General features: G+C 36.0%; 1 protein-coding gene across 1 annotated transcript in view; it reads left to right on the top strand.

Annotated features, from left to right (window-relative positions):
- STK3 (serine/threonine kinase 3) overlaps positions 1 to 12,233 on the top strand; it is a 488,063-nt gene that overhangs the window by 214,293 nt on the left and 261,537 nt on the right.

The following is a 12,233-nucleotide window of genomic DNA, read 5'->3' as shown; positions in this document are numbered from 1 at the left end:
TCTTTTATCTCTTTGGTAATATCTTTGAGCATCTTACTCAGTGTATTTATTTCCTGAAATGTATGTGATTCTTCTTTGAGATTTTCTTTAGAGCTTCCTGATTTCTTGTTCTAATGTGAACTCATTGCTTTGAGATCGGTTTTATAGCCGTATCCTTAGAATTTCTTTTCACTTGACTCGGGTTAGTGCCACCATTAAAAAAAGGATATTTCCTGTTTTCTTGGTTTTTACCTTTGTTTTGTATTCTTCCTAAACTGTCTTCTTCATGATACAAGAATAAGGGGTCAATTATTATTTGAGCCTTTGCATATCTGAAAATATCTTTATTTTGCTTTTATACTTGGTTGATAGCCTATGTAGAATTTTACAGTGAAAATAATTTTCTCTCAGAGCTTTGAGACTTTCCTCCATTTATCTTCTAACATCTAGTGTTGCTAATGGCTGTCAGAGTCTTATTTATTTGTAGGTTTTTTCCCCCTCTGGAAATTTCTGGACTTTTCTTTTTATCTTGACATTTCTGATATTTCACAAGAATGTGCCTAGATGTGAGTCCATTTTATTAGTTATGCTCGACATTCAGTATTTCCTTTTAATATATAAACACTTGTCTGTCTTCAGCTTTGGAAAATTTCTGTTTTCTTTATTGAAAGATTGAATCTCCTGAATTTGTTTTTCCTCTTAGATTTTCTGTCTCTTTTTGTCTTTTTGCCTTTTGGAGGAGGCGGGGTGCTTTATTTTGCTTTATTTTCTGACTTTTCTAACTGAACTTTTTATTTTAGCAGTTATATTTTAATTACAATAACTCTTTTGATTATTCCTTTTTCTTTTTTTTTTTTTTTTTTTGAGATGGAGTCTCACTCTCGCCCAGGCTGGAGTGCAGTGGCGCCATCTCGGCTTACTGCAAGCTCCGCCTCCCAGGTTCACGCCGTTCTCCTGCTTCAGCCTCCTGAGTAGCTGGGACTACAGGTGCCTGCCACCACGCCTGGCTAACTTTTGTATTTTTTTTAGTAGAGACGGAGTTTCACCATGTTAGCCAGGATAGTTTTGATCTCCTGATCTCGTGATCCACCCACCTCGGCCTCCCAAAGTGCTAGGATTGCAGGCGTGAGCCACCGCGCCCAGCCGCCTGAATTTCTTTAGAAAGGAACCCTTTCCCCTTTTTTTTGATCTGGGGATAAATGCCAAAATTCATGTAATCTGCATGTACATGGGAGCAGGGGCAGACTGGGAACAAGGAGCCAACTCTTGTTCCATTTTCTTCTTTTCAGCTTCCATGAAAAAGTGAACTCCCTTTCACTCTTGCTCTCCCTACCCTATGGTTCTAAGCTTGGAGTCCTTCTGGGGTTTACTTGGTAGATCACTTCTTTGTCTGCTCTTGGTTATGACCCTCTCCATGGAAATCCTTCCAAATTTATTGTACTCACCTGTGCCTTATATACACTCTATATGCTATCATACTCTTAGGAATTTAAATTAGTACAACTACTTCGAAGAGTAATTTGATAATCTCCTGTTGTTGAATATGTATGTACTCTAGGCTCTATCCAGTGGTTTTCCTCCTCCTTCTGTACTTTTGAGAAATCTTGGCACAATTGTATAGTGGGGCCTGTGCAAGAGTGTTGTCACAACATAAAACTATTAATAGAAGCATATTTAAATGTCGATCAGCGCTAGTCCCTGGGTTAAAGGATGGTTGTAGTTCTTTAGTCTTCACACTTTGTAGCTCTTTCGTGAAGCCAAACTCTGGGAGTAGTATTCTGGTTCAAGAGTACCCAGCATCCAGCTGTATAGATGAGAATTACATTAAAATACCACACAGGTGTTTTTTTTGTTTGTTTTTGGTTTTTTTTTTTTGAGACAGAGTCTTGCCCTGTTGCTCAGGCTGGAGTGCAGTGGCACTATCTTGGCCCACTGCAACCTCCACTTCCCATGTTCAAGCAGTTCTCGTGCCTCAGCCTCGCAAGTAGCTGGGATTACAGGCATGCATCACTATGCCCGGCTAATTTTTGTATTTTTAGTAGAGATGGGGTTTCACCATGTGGCCAGGCTGGTCTTGAACTCCTGACCGCAGGTGATCCGCCCACCTCGGCCTTGCAAAGTGTTGGGATTACAGATATGAGCCACCACACCTGGCCTTTATGTCTTAAAAGTTATATAAACATTCAGTTTGGTATATAAGAGACATTTTCACTATATGCCTTTATCAGGATGAGATCTATTTCTGTAATATTGGGTGGGTGTGAGGGAACACAAAATAATGGAGAAGAAATTCCAGACTGAAGAGAACAACTCTTAATGATTTGTATATTTTCTTGAAGGCTGGTGGTGGACTTGTTTTATATTGAAAATAATTGTGAAAGTCCAGTTTTCTTTAGTTACCAGTGTAAAGGGCACATTAAGACCATTCTGCTTGGTAAATTCTCACTGATTGTTATAGTTTTAGAACAATGGTTCTCAACTCCAGTGACAGACATTTGGTAGATAAAATAACAACAGACATATGTATTACTTTTATGTGCCAGGTGCTTTTCTAAATACATTATTTATATTATGGCATTTAATCCTCATGAGGATTGGAGAACTCTATGAGGTAAGAACTATTATTGACCCATTTTCCAGATGAGAAATGGAAACATATAGAGGTTAAGTAGTCATATGGAAAGAAAGGATTGGAATTATAGCTGAAGACTAGAATTGAGCTGAGAACATGAAATGTGGAGCCAGACTACCAGGATTTGAATCCTGGCTCTGCTACATACTACCTCTCTGAACTTCGGCAAGTTTTTAAACTTCTCTGTGACTTAATTTCTTCATCTGATGTATGGGACAAGATATGAGTTGTTATGAAGATAACATTTATTTAAAGAATAACACCTGGCACATAAGTGGCCCTATATATATTTGCTTTTCACATTGTCATCCTTATCCTGTCATCTCACTTAGATAGATAAAAGTGTCTGCATTTTGGACATGATCATCTATCAGATGTATTTGGGTAGAAGAATGCAGAGAACTATAGAACTAAGGATAGAATCTTAGTATTCACCATTGGTACTTTGGTACTTTGAATTATTGTTGTTAACGAAGAAAGTATACATTCCATAACATAGACCTCACATTTTTAGGTACAGTGTTAGTTTCTTTAATAGAATCAAACGGTGGTGGCTGGGCAAGGTGGCTTACACCTGTAATCCCAGCACTTTGGGAGGCTGAGGCGGGCAGATCACTTGGGGTCAGGAGTTTGAGACCAACCTGGCTGACATAGAGAAACCCCATCTCTACTAAAAATACAAAAATTAGCCTGGCGTGTTGGCATTCGCCTATAATCCTAGCTGCCGGGAGACTGAGGCATGAGAATCACTTGAACCCAGGAGGCAGAGGTTGCAGTGAGCCTAGATCTTGCCACTGCACTCCAGCATGGATGACAGAGTAGACTCCACCTCAATAAACAAATAAATAACCAAATAACCAAATAAATAAAGAGTCAAGCAGTGGCTATTCAAAATATACTAGCATATTTTATCCAAGTGCCCTTAGAATCAATACCTTGTATGTAATAGCGTTTATGGTAAACATTTGGTTTGTTATATTTTAAAAATATGTATATGTTCTGCCTTGATGTTAAGTGCTTCTTCAAACTTTTTTTCTTGGTAAGGGCATATCAAGTTCGCATTATTATTAAGATTTATTTGGCGCTTAAAAGCTTGATATATCATTGTTAATAATAGACATCTTTTTGATATGTGTGGATTTCTGTTCAATAAAGTGCTCTTTGGGGTTTATATTTGCCTTTGTGTTATTAGATTAATTCATGTTTGACTTTCCTAATCACTTTGTTGCATGTTCCTCCTTTGTGTAACAGATACTGGTTCATACTGGATTTACAAGTCCATATATATTGAGTGCTTTTCTGTTGTCTTCTGATCTCTTTTTCAGGAATCTTTTCATGTGGGAAAGGATTTTAAAATGTGTACCCACTGACCATTTTCACAGTAGAGTATCAGTTCTCTTTCTCTGCAGATCAAGGGATTATAAGCAGCTTGTATATATATATATATATATATATATATATATTTACATATGGTGTAAGTAGTGAAAGCTTTCATTTTGAATCACTAGTTGTGGGACTTTGTGATAGATTATTAATCTTTTTTTTCCTTGCCAGACATGTGCAATCCAGATTTCATGAAAGACAACCTCTCTCTGCCCTCTCGAATAATGGTTAAAATATTCTAGTTATTTTTCCTAATGTATGTACTTTGTGTTGAACAGAAGATTTGTGTTTTTCTGGACAAATTCCATAACTTTTTTTATTGTTTATAACCTTGGATATTTTATATTTTCAAGTCTCTTTTTTTGGGGGGGTGGAATGAAATAGATTTGTGAGGGTAGAAGGGAGTTAACTGAGCGGCTGTGCTGTTTTTCCCAGAGTATTTTCCTCATCCAGGATACCTGGAAGCCCCAATTTAATGTATGTGTTCTTTATCCTAAGAGATAAGGAGGGGGCAGGGAGAAATTTTGGTTGTTAAGAAGTTGGAATATGAAGCTTGATGAATGATCAGATAAAATCTTACATGTACGCTTAAGTATTACTTTTGAGATTTAAGTATTTCAGAAATTGCTACATATTCACCAAGTTTCTCGAAACCATTGATTTTTCTGTAAAGGGTTTTGGTAACTATTGTGTGAGTTGATTATGCCATAAAAATGAATGGAAACTGAAACATCTGAGAGTTCCGTAAAATGAGAAATCCAAATGCAAATGAATACAATGACAAACTAGCTAGGGGAGGTGGTAGTAGGAAAATGAAGGCAGCAGGAGACTTTAAAAAAATGACTGTGCATGTTCCTTTTAAAAGGTATGTTTATTCTACTTTTCTTTCTGCCAATTATTGTATCCCTTTTTTGTGGGGGGGGGCCAGAAAATAGAAAATAGATCAGACATCTAATGCTGTTATACATCTGGAATAACCTCTAGCATTTCTGGAGTTAGTCAGTGGTTTGTGCTTTATACAAACCTCTTTTCCAAGAACTTCTCCTGTTCGGTATTTACTTCAAGTTTACTGAATCAGTTTCAACTTTTGGTTATAAGTTACAGAAAACCCAGCCTAAGCCAGCTTAAGCCAAAGAGGGAATTTATTTGTTCACATAACCCTTGCTCATTGCAAAGTTAGTTTGTGCATGGCTTGATTCAGGATGAAAGGAATTACTTGAATTCATGTTTTTGTTCTGATACCTCTTTCTTGGCCTCACTCACACCAGCTCTTCCCTCAGTTACAAGATGTCTGCCAGCAGTTCCCTGGGTTATATCTTTCTAGTTGAAATCCAGCAGAAAAGAGTGATAATCTTGTGCCTCTGCATGGGTCATGTGCCCTTCTCTGAGCAAATCATTGTGGCCATTACAATGTGATTTAGTAATTGACGTAGACCTAGGTCATATGTTCAGTCAGAGCTAGGGTACACTTGACTACTAGAAATACGTGTTCTGAGAATGGAGAAGTAGTGATTTCCTAAAGGGAAATCAGAATATGTTTAGCAGGAGAAGAGCAAATGAGTGCTAGACTGGCAAAAAATAATAGATGTTTCTATATATTTACTAAACTTAAAAACAAAACACACCAGGAATAAAAGACAATAATTTAAAAACTCTAAAATAGCTCACAAAATGAATCTTAAACTGTGGAAGATACATCTGGTGACATTGAGTCAAAGCTTTTGGGTCCCCATCTCTTTTTTCCTTCTGTCACAGTAAGGGACAGTAAGGTTGGTGTTTCTCAAGGAGCCTGTTCCTGCTAGGTCAGCAGTAAATGTTTGCTATAAGGATTTTCCTGGAAAGTACTCAGTGGAAAGACCCATGGTTCCCTTTAGTCCAGGATGGCTTGATCCTGGTGTTATTTCTGGTGTCCCTGGCCCCTTCTTGCAAGAATTTTCTGACTCCAAGTGGGTACTAATGATTAGTGCTGTACTAGAATCTTAGAAGAATGAGTTCTTTTGTGTAGAAAGTGATACTTTTTTGCTCCTTATTTAGGGTGTCCCATGGAGTGAGTATGAGTTCTGAGTGAGCTTCACACTTGCCTCTTAAAGTTCTAAGCCACAGCATTAACAGGATATGCGTTGTGGGATTAGACCATTAAAATTTTCATGGCAATCATGTGCTGCCACATTGTAATCTCTGATTAAATACAGCATACACATCACGCTCCATTACATCTTTTCTAAATCTTTTGATTGAATTATAAACACTTTATGATTTTTCCACATTATAATATATAGTCCCCTACATAGACTATCCCTTCTACCTTAACTAAGTAAATTAAGTTTACAAAGGTATTTCCTTGGCTTCCCTTATTGGTAAGTTGCCCAGTTTTCACCTTTGTTGCTATTCTTCTTGGCATTTCTCCCAGTTCTACTTCCCTTTCGTCAGTCAGGCCCACCTTCATACACTTTATTTTTATATTGTACATTCCTCTGCAGGCAGACTGCCTGTCATTGCCAGATCTGCAGTGAGCCCTTCTTCCCTGTCAGAAGCCTGACCCCATAGCACGCTGTAACAGTGGTTATTTGGAGTGATGTGGTTTAGTGGAAAGACCTTTGGATGTGGAGCAGGAAGCCCAAGTTTCAGTGCTTGGGTTGTTACTTATTAGCTCTGTGACCCTGGGTACATTGTGTAACTCCTCTCAGCTTCAGTTTCCTAATCCTAAAATTGATCTAATATCATATTACTTGCTTTACCTACATCAGTGTTTTCTTGTGGGAAAAAAACATGGTAAGTGTCAGAGGACTCTGTAACCTGTAAAGTTCTATACAAATGTAAATTGCCACTTTTTACTGTTAAGGTAAAAACTTTAAAAAGTGGTATTTAGTTTTAAATCACAAGTGATTTAAGAATGTATGATGTTTGTTGAAATAGTGGATATTCTTCAGCATTAGAAAAACATATTAAAAGATCATTGTGTCTTATCTTACTTTTGTTTAACTTAGGAAATCAAGAAATATAGATAAGTTAATTTTCCAGGAAATGGAAAGTTAGTTCCTTGGATGGCAAATTTCTAATTTTAACAGTTTTATATGGAGATCTTCTAAAATTGCATTGCATAATTATCTGTACTTTTAACTAGAGTGTACTTTTAACTGCTCCATTCCTTTTAATTATATAAATTATAGAGAAAAAAATAACATGAGCACATTGTAAAAATTTCAAATAATATAAAAGGGTACAAAAGAGGAAGTTAATGTCTTCACATCCACCCTTCAATTTTACTTGCTTGAGGTTATGTCAGTTAATTTCTTGTGGAGTCTTTCACCACTTATGTATGTATATCTTGTTTTACACAAGGGATTAATACCATATGTGATTTTTATACCTTACCATTTTTCATTTCAACTTCTGATATATTTTAGATACCTTCCCATACCAGTACATATAGGTCTTATGTGTGTGTAACAGAATGTATTTTTTTCAGTCTCCTGGATGAAAATGACTTCTAACTTTTTAGTGTTTTGTTGCTACAGTCAAAGCTGCAGGGAACTTTTGTACATATGTATTGGCATATTTGTGTTGTGGTCATTTGATGCATTACATGAAATGGAATTAGTGAGTCAAAGGACGTGTTCATTTTTTATAACAATTTTTTGGGAGAACTGAGAGGATGCTAACTAAGCAATATATTATTCTTTAGTGCTAAGGCACTTTCCAGTTGTGGGAAAAGACTCTAGATAGTCTTTAAGACCTACCTAAATTAGGAAAGATGGATTTTGCTTTCGGCGCCTTTTGGCTTCTCTGCATGCTCTGACTCTTCTTCATCTTCTGAATAATTTTGCTTAAGGTGTTCACTATTAATTCCACGACACAAGTCTCTCTAGGATTCTAAGCAAGGTTATAGACCTGTTACTACTACTCCTATTACTACTACTGTTATTTTTACGAATTATTTTATTATTAAATTCTCCACTTCTGTTTTCCTCCTTTTAGTCTTTCTCTGAGAGCCTGCTGTCAGAGTTTTCTTCCTAAAAGTTCAGATATGATCATGTCATCTTTCCACTTAAAAATATGTAGGTGTATAAAACAGTTTGGCCCTAATCTGACTTCCCATTTTGCACTATTTTACCATACACATTATGTTCAAACACAAATAACTATTCACTGGTCATGCACTTTATGTATTTTTATGCTCAGTGCCTTTGCGCATGCCTTATGTATCCTTCCCTCTTTGGTCACCTGATAAACTTTGTTCACTCTTTTAGAGTCAGTTCAAAAGTTATCTCTGTGAAGCCTTTCCTGAGTGGTAGAATGGTAAGGTAGATGGTTGAGGCTGGCCAGAATTGTATCATTCAAGGCCTTAAATGTTGTATTAGATGGTTTGGATTTTAAGAGTACTGGTTCTGATGCATAATCAGCTTTAAGAACTGCTGTCGTGGAGTGCTCCTATTGCTAATCCTGTTGTTGCAGGCATCGCTTAGTATTGTAATTAATTGTTCCTATTCCCTTCCCACAAAATTCTGAGTGTCACGAAGACAGGGATCATGTAACAGACTTTGAGTAAATTCTTGTTAGTGCCTATCTTCTACAGTTCTGTTTGGGTGTTAAATGAAATGAAACCTGTGGAGTGGCTGACTAGTAAGAACTCAATAAATGCAAGCGGTTATTGTTATCACCATTGTTAACACTGGATAGATTAATCTTGACTTGAGGAATATAGGGTGATTTCTTGAAAGAGGCAAAGTTTGATCCAGGCCTTAAAAGACTGTGTAAGGATTACATTGGTGAGTTTTGATCAATTTTTAAGACCTTATGCAAGTGCCTATGAAAGTAAAACTTAAATGAAGTATCTGTACTTATCTGTTTATGGCATTTGAAAGGGGGACGTATGTCTAATTTTTTGTATCCTTACTATCTAATAGGTATTAAATGTAGAATTAATGCATCATTTTATATGCATAAGTAATTATGTCCAAAAGGTGGAGTTTAGCTAAGATTGTGAAAGACTTATTAGAAAATTAAAATTCTTAATTTTGTGTGAACTTAAAACCTCACTTGAATTCATTTTTACTGATCTAAAAACATTAAGGCAGTATATGTATTTTAAAACCATTTGTGCATGTGCCCTTGAGACAAGTTGGTGGGTGTATTTTTATCAAAACCATATACACAGTGACATATTAAATGTATCATATTATTATACTAATCATGTGACTAAAGAAACAAAAGTAACCAGAGGACTAAAGCCTATCAAAACCATCTTTTTGTTTTTGTACAATGAAATTCTTCTTTAATTTGCCAGTGAATTCATACCAATTGAAACCAGATGTAGACTTCCATCTTTTAACGTATTAGCTCAGCTATAAATGTCTTATTTTCATCCCTGATTGCTGAGTATTTCATTCATGGTTTATTATCGCTCTACCACCCTTCTTTAAAAAAATACAACAGAACAGACTATAAAATGTGATTCAAAGGATTTAAAAATGACATCGCACCATTTGTATAGTGACCTAAATGAAATTAAATCTGTAATGTGTTGAGGATAACCTAATTAAATCCACAAATGAAGTACTCTGTTGATAAAATATTTTGTGTTCCAATCAATGATGTCCACAAATTTTTTTTGTTTGTTTTAAGGGATTCTTAACAGATACCACTGAAGGAAGTGTTAGCTGTGATTTGAGAATGGATCTAATGCTTTTCCATCTTGGAACTGAATTCTTACATTACCTTCTTCTATATGAAGCAGATCCCCTCTCATGTGTTTTCTCCCTCTTGGTGTTCTCAGTATGAATCTGACCATTTTGAAATAGTTGGGTATGGACCTATCCAGCCTCATGAAAAGTCTTACAGATATGAGAAAGGTACTGCTTTAAATTTTATGTCACAATAGGAAGAAGTAGTTCTCTTTGTTGCCAAATAAAAATCTAGCTACTTTTGGTAATTGGCTGTGCTTATATGTAAATGAAATTTGTTAAAACAGCTAGAGATTATTTGAAAACAAAACTCCATCTATCTAGGAAAATGACTGTCAACTTCTTTTTTTTAATAACAAAAAGTTAACATATGTCCAAATGACGTGAAATGAGCATGATATAAACATCTAGATCAGAACCTGCTATATGGTGTCCACTAAATATACGTTCTTATTTCCTTCCACTCTCCTCCTTTTCCATTAGTGACACACAATACTTGTAGAGTGCCTTAAACCTTGATACAGATATTTCTCTTGTCCAAAGTTCATTTGGCACCATTGATATTTAAAAGAGACCAAGTAAACATTTATCTTCCAAATTTGCTAAGATTTGTCTCCGTTTTGATACAAGGTTGAAATTTGGCCTATCACTTTCTGTCATTTTTCTCATTGTAGTGGAAGGAAGAAAACTGGGCCTTACTTGGTTTCTGAGTGCCATTTTATAATTGTTATATTTCTATTCTTTAGTTCATTGTTTGAGTTATTCTATTAGTAGTCTTTCCTTTCTCTGGATAGTGAGCTACTTTTTTTATTTAAAGCTTGATTTTAATGCCACTTCCTCTATCTGTTCGTAATAAATTGCACTCCTTTTTGGTTATGTTTCACTTTGAAAGAGCTTTTTATGGTCGTTTATGAGTTTCTAAGTCTGTATTTCCTGCTAGATTGGAGCCCCATGAGGTTAGGTTAGAGATTTAAAAAAAAAATTAATCTAGAGTAGGTGCTCAATAAATTATTTTTCAGTGGATCGGTGTTACCTAGTGCTTCTTGGAAAATACTTCTGAATTCTTATGTCACTTTTACACTCTGGTTTACATTCTGATTATATATGTGCTGTTATTCTCAGCAATATTGTAACCCCTGGGGTAATTTTATATTTGATACTTTGTTTTAATTTGCTTTTCTTTGATAATTAGGGCAGTGTAATAGTTCCCATGTATATTAATTAGCTCTTTTTCTTAGTTTTGTGAATTTTATATTCATTTCTTAGGCCTGTTTATTTATCGAGATTTTATTTGTTTTTCTGAAGGTTTTATATGAGCTCTTTATGTTCTAAATAAATAATTATATATATTAATATCTTGCTATGACTATTTTTTTCTTTTTAAAAATTTATTTTTTTTTTAGAGACGAGGCCTCACTGTGTTGCCCAGCCTGGACTTGAATGAACTCCTGGGGTCATGTGATCCTCCCACCTCAGTCTGCTGAGTAGCTGGGACTATAGGCCTGTGCCACCATAACTGGCTATTTTTCTGAGTTTTCTAAGGTTATATAGAACCTTGTATGTATTCTAAGCTTATGTATTTTAAGTTTTTGTGTAGACAAAACTAATAAGTTCTCATAATTCTTTCTTTGCTTTTTTTGATTAGAAACTATCTTTCCTGCTTAGTGATTTGAAACTTACTTTGGTTTTCTTCTAAGTATTTTTAAAATGTTTAAATCTTTGATTTATATGTTTGTTTTAGCAGAATTAAGCATTTGTTTTCAATAAAATGCTCATAAAGCTACCCATTAATGTACTCAGGGTTACTCTTCAGGCCAGGTGAGTGTGCTTACTTCTACAATTCATTAACAGGTATATTTGTTTTGTTTGTCTGGCATATCATTGAAAATAATTTAAATTTGAATGCTGAGCTGGGGCACTTACTCTGTCTGATATTTTTACTGCCTATTTATGGTTGGTATCTGTTCTTACTGTTGTTTACCACTGGTAGCTGTTTTGATTGGTTGGTATTGTGGTTGGCAACTGTTCTAATTAGACATTTGCTTTAATGACTGTTAGATATTTTGAATATCACCCTTAGAACAAGTCTCAAAACCCCCAATTTTTCTTTTCTTTTTCTTTTTTTTTGAGACGGAGTCTCACTCTGTCGCCCAGGCTGCAGTGCAGTGGTGCGATCTATGCTCACTACAAGCTCCGCCTCCCAGGTTCACGCCATTCTCCTGCCTCAGCCTCCCGAGCAGCTGGGACTACCGGTGCCCGCCACCACACCCGGCTAATTTTTTTTGTACTTTTAGTAGAGACAGGGTTTCACTGTGTTAGCCAAGATGGTCTCGATCTCCTGACCTCGTGATCCACCAGCCTCGGCCTCCCAAAGTGCTGGGATTACAGGCGTGAGCCACCATGCCTGGCCCCAATTTTTCTTATATTAGACTAATTCATATATTTATGTTTGTGACATCTGGCAGTGGTGGGATGGAAGTAATATTGATTGTTGAAGAAATGTGAGGTTTGCTACTTAGTAGTTGTATGACACTCGGTAGTCCATTTAATTTCTC

This window comes from Symphalangus syndactylus, chromosome 7 (assembly GCF_028878055.3).
Source record: "Symphalangus syndactylus isolate Jambi chromosome 7, NHGRI_mSymSyn1-v2.1_pri, whole genome shotgun sequence".
Classification (NCBI taxonomy): Eukaryota; Metazoa; Chordata; class Mammalia; order Primates; family Hylobatidae; genus Symphalangus; species Symphalangus syndactylus.
Note: the sequence above shows the minus strand (reverse complement) of the source record. Positions and strands in the feature narration are given on the sequence as shown.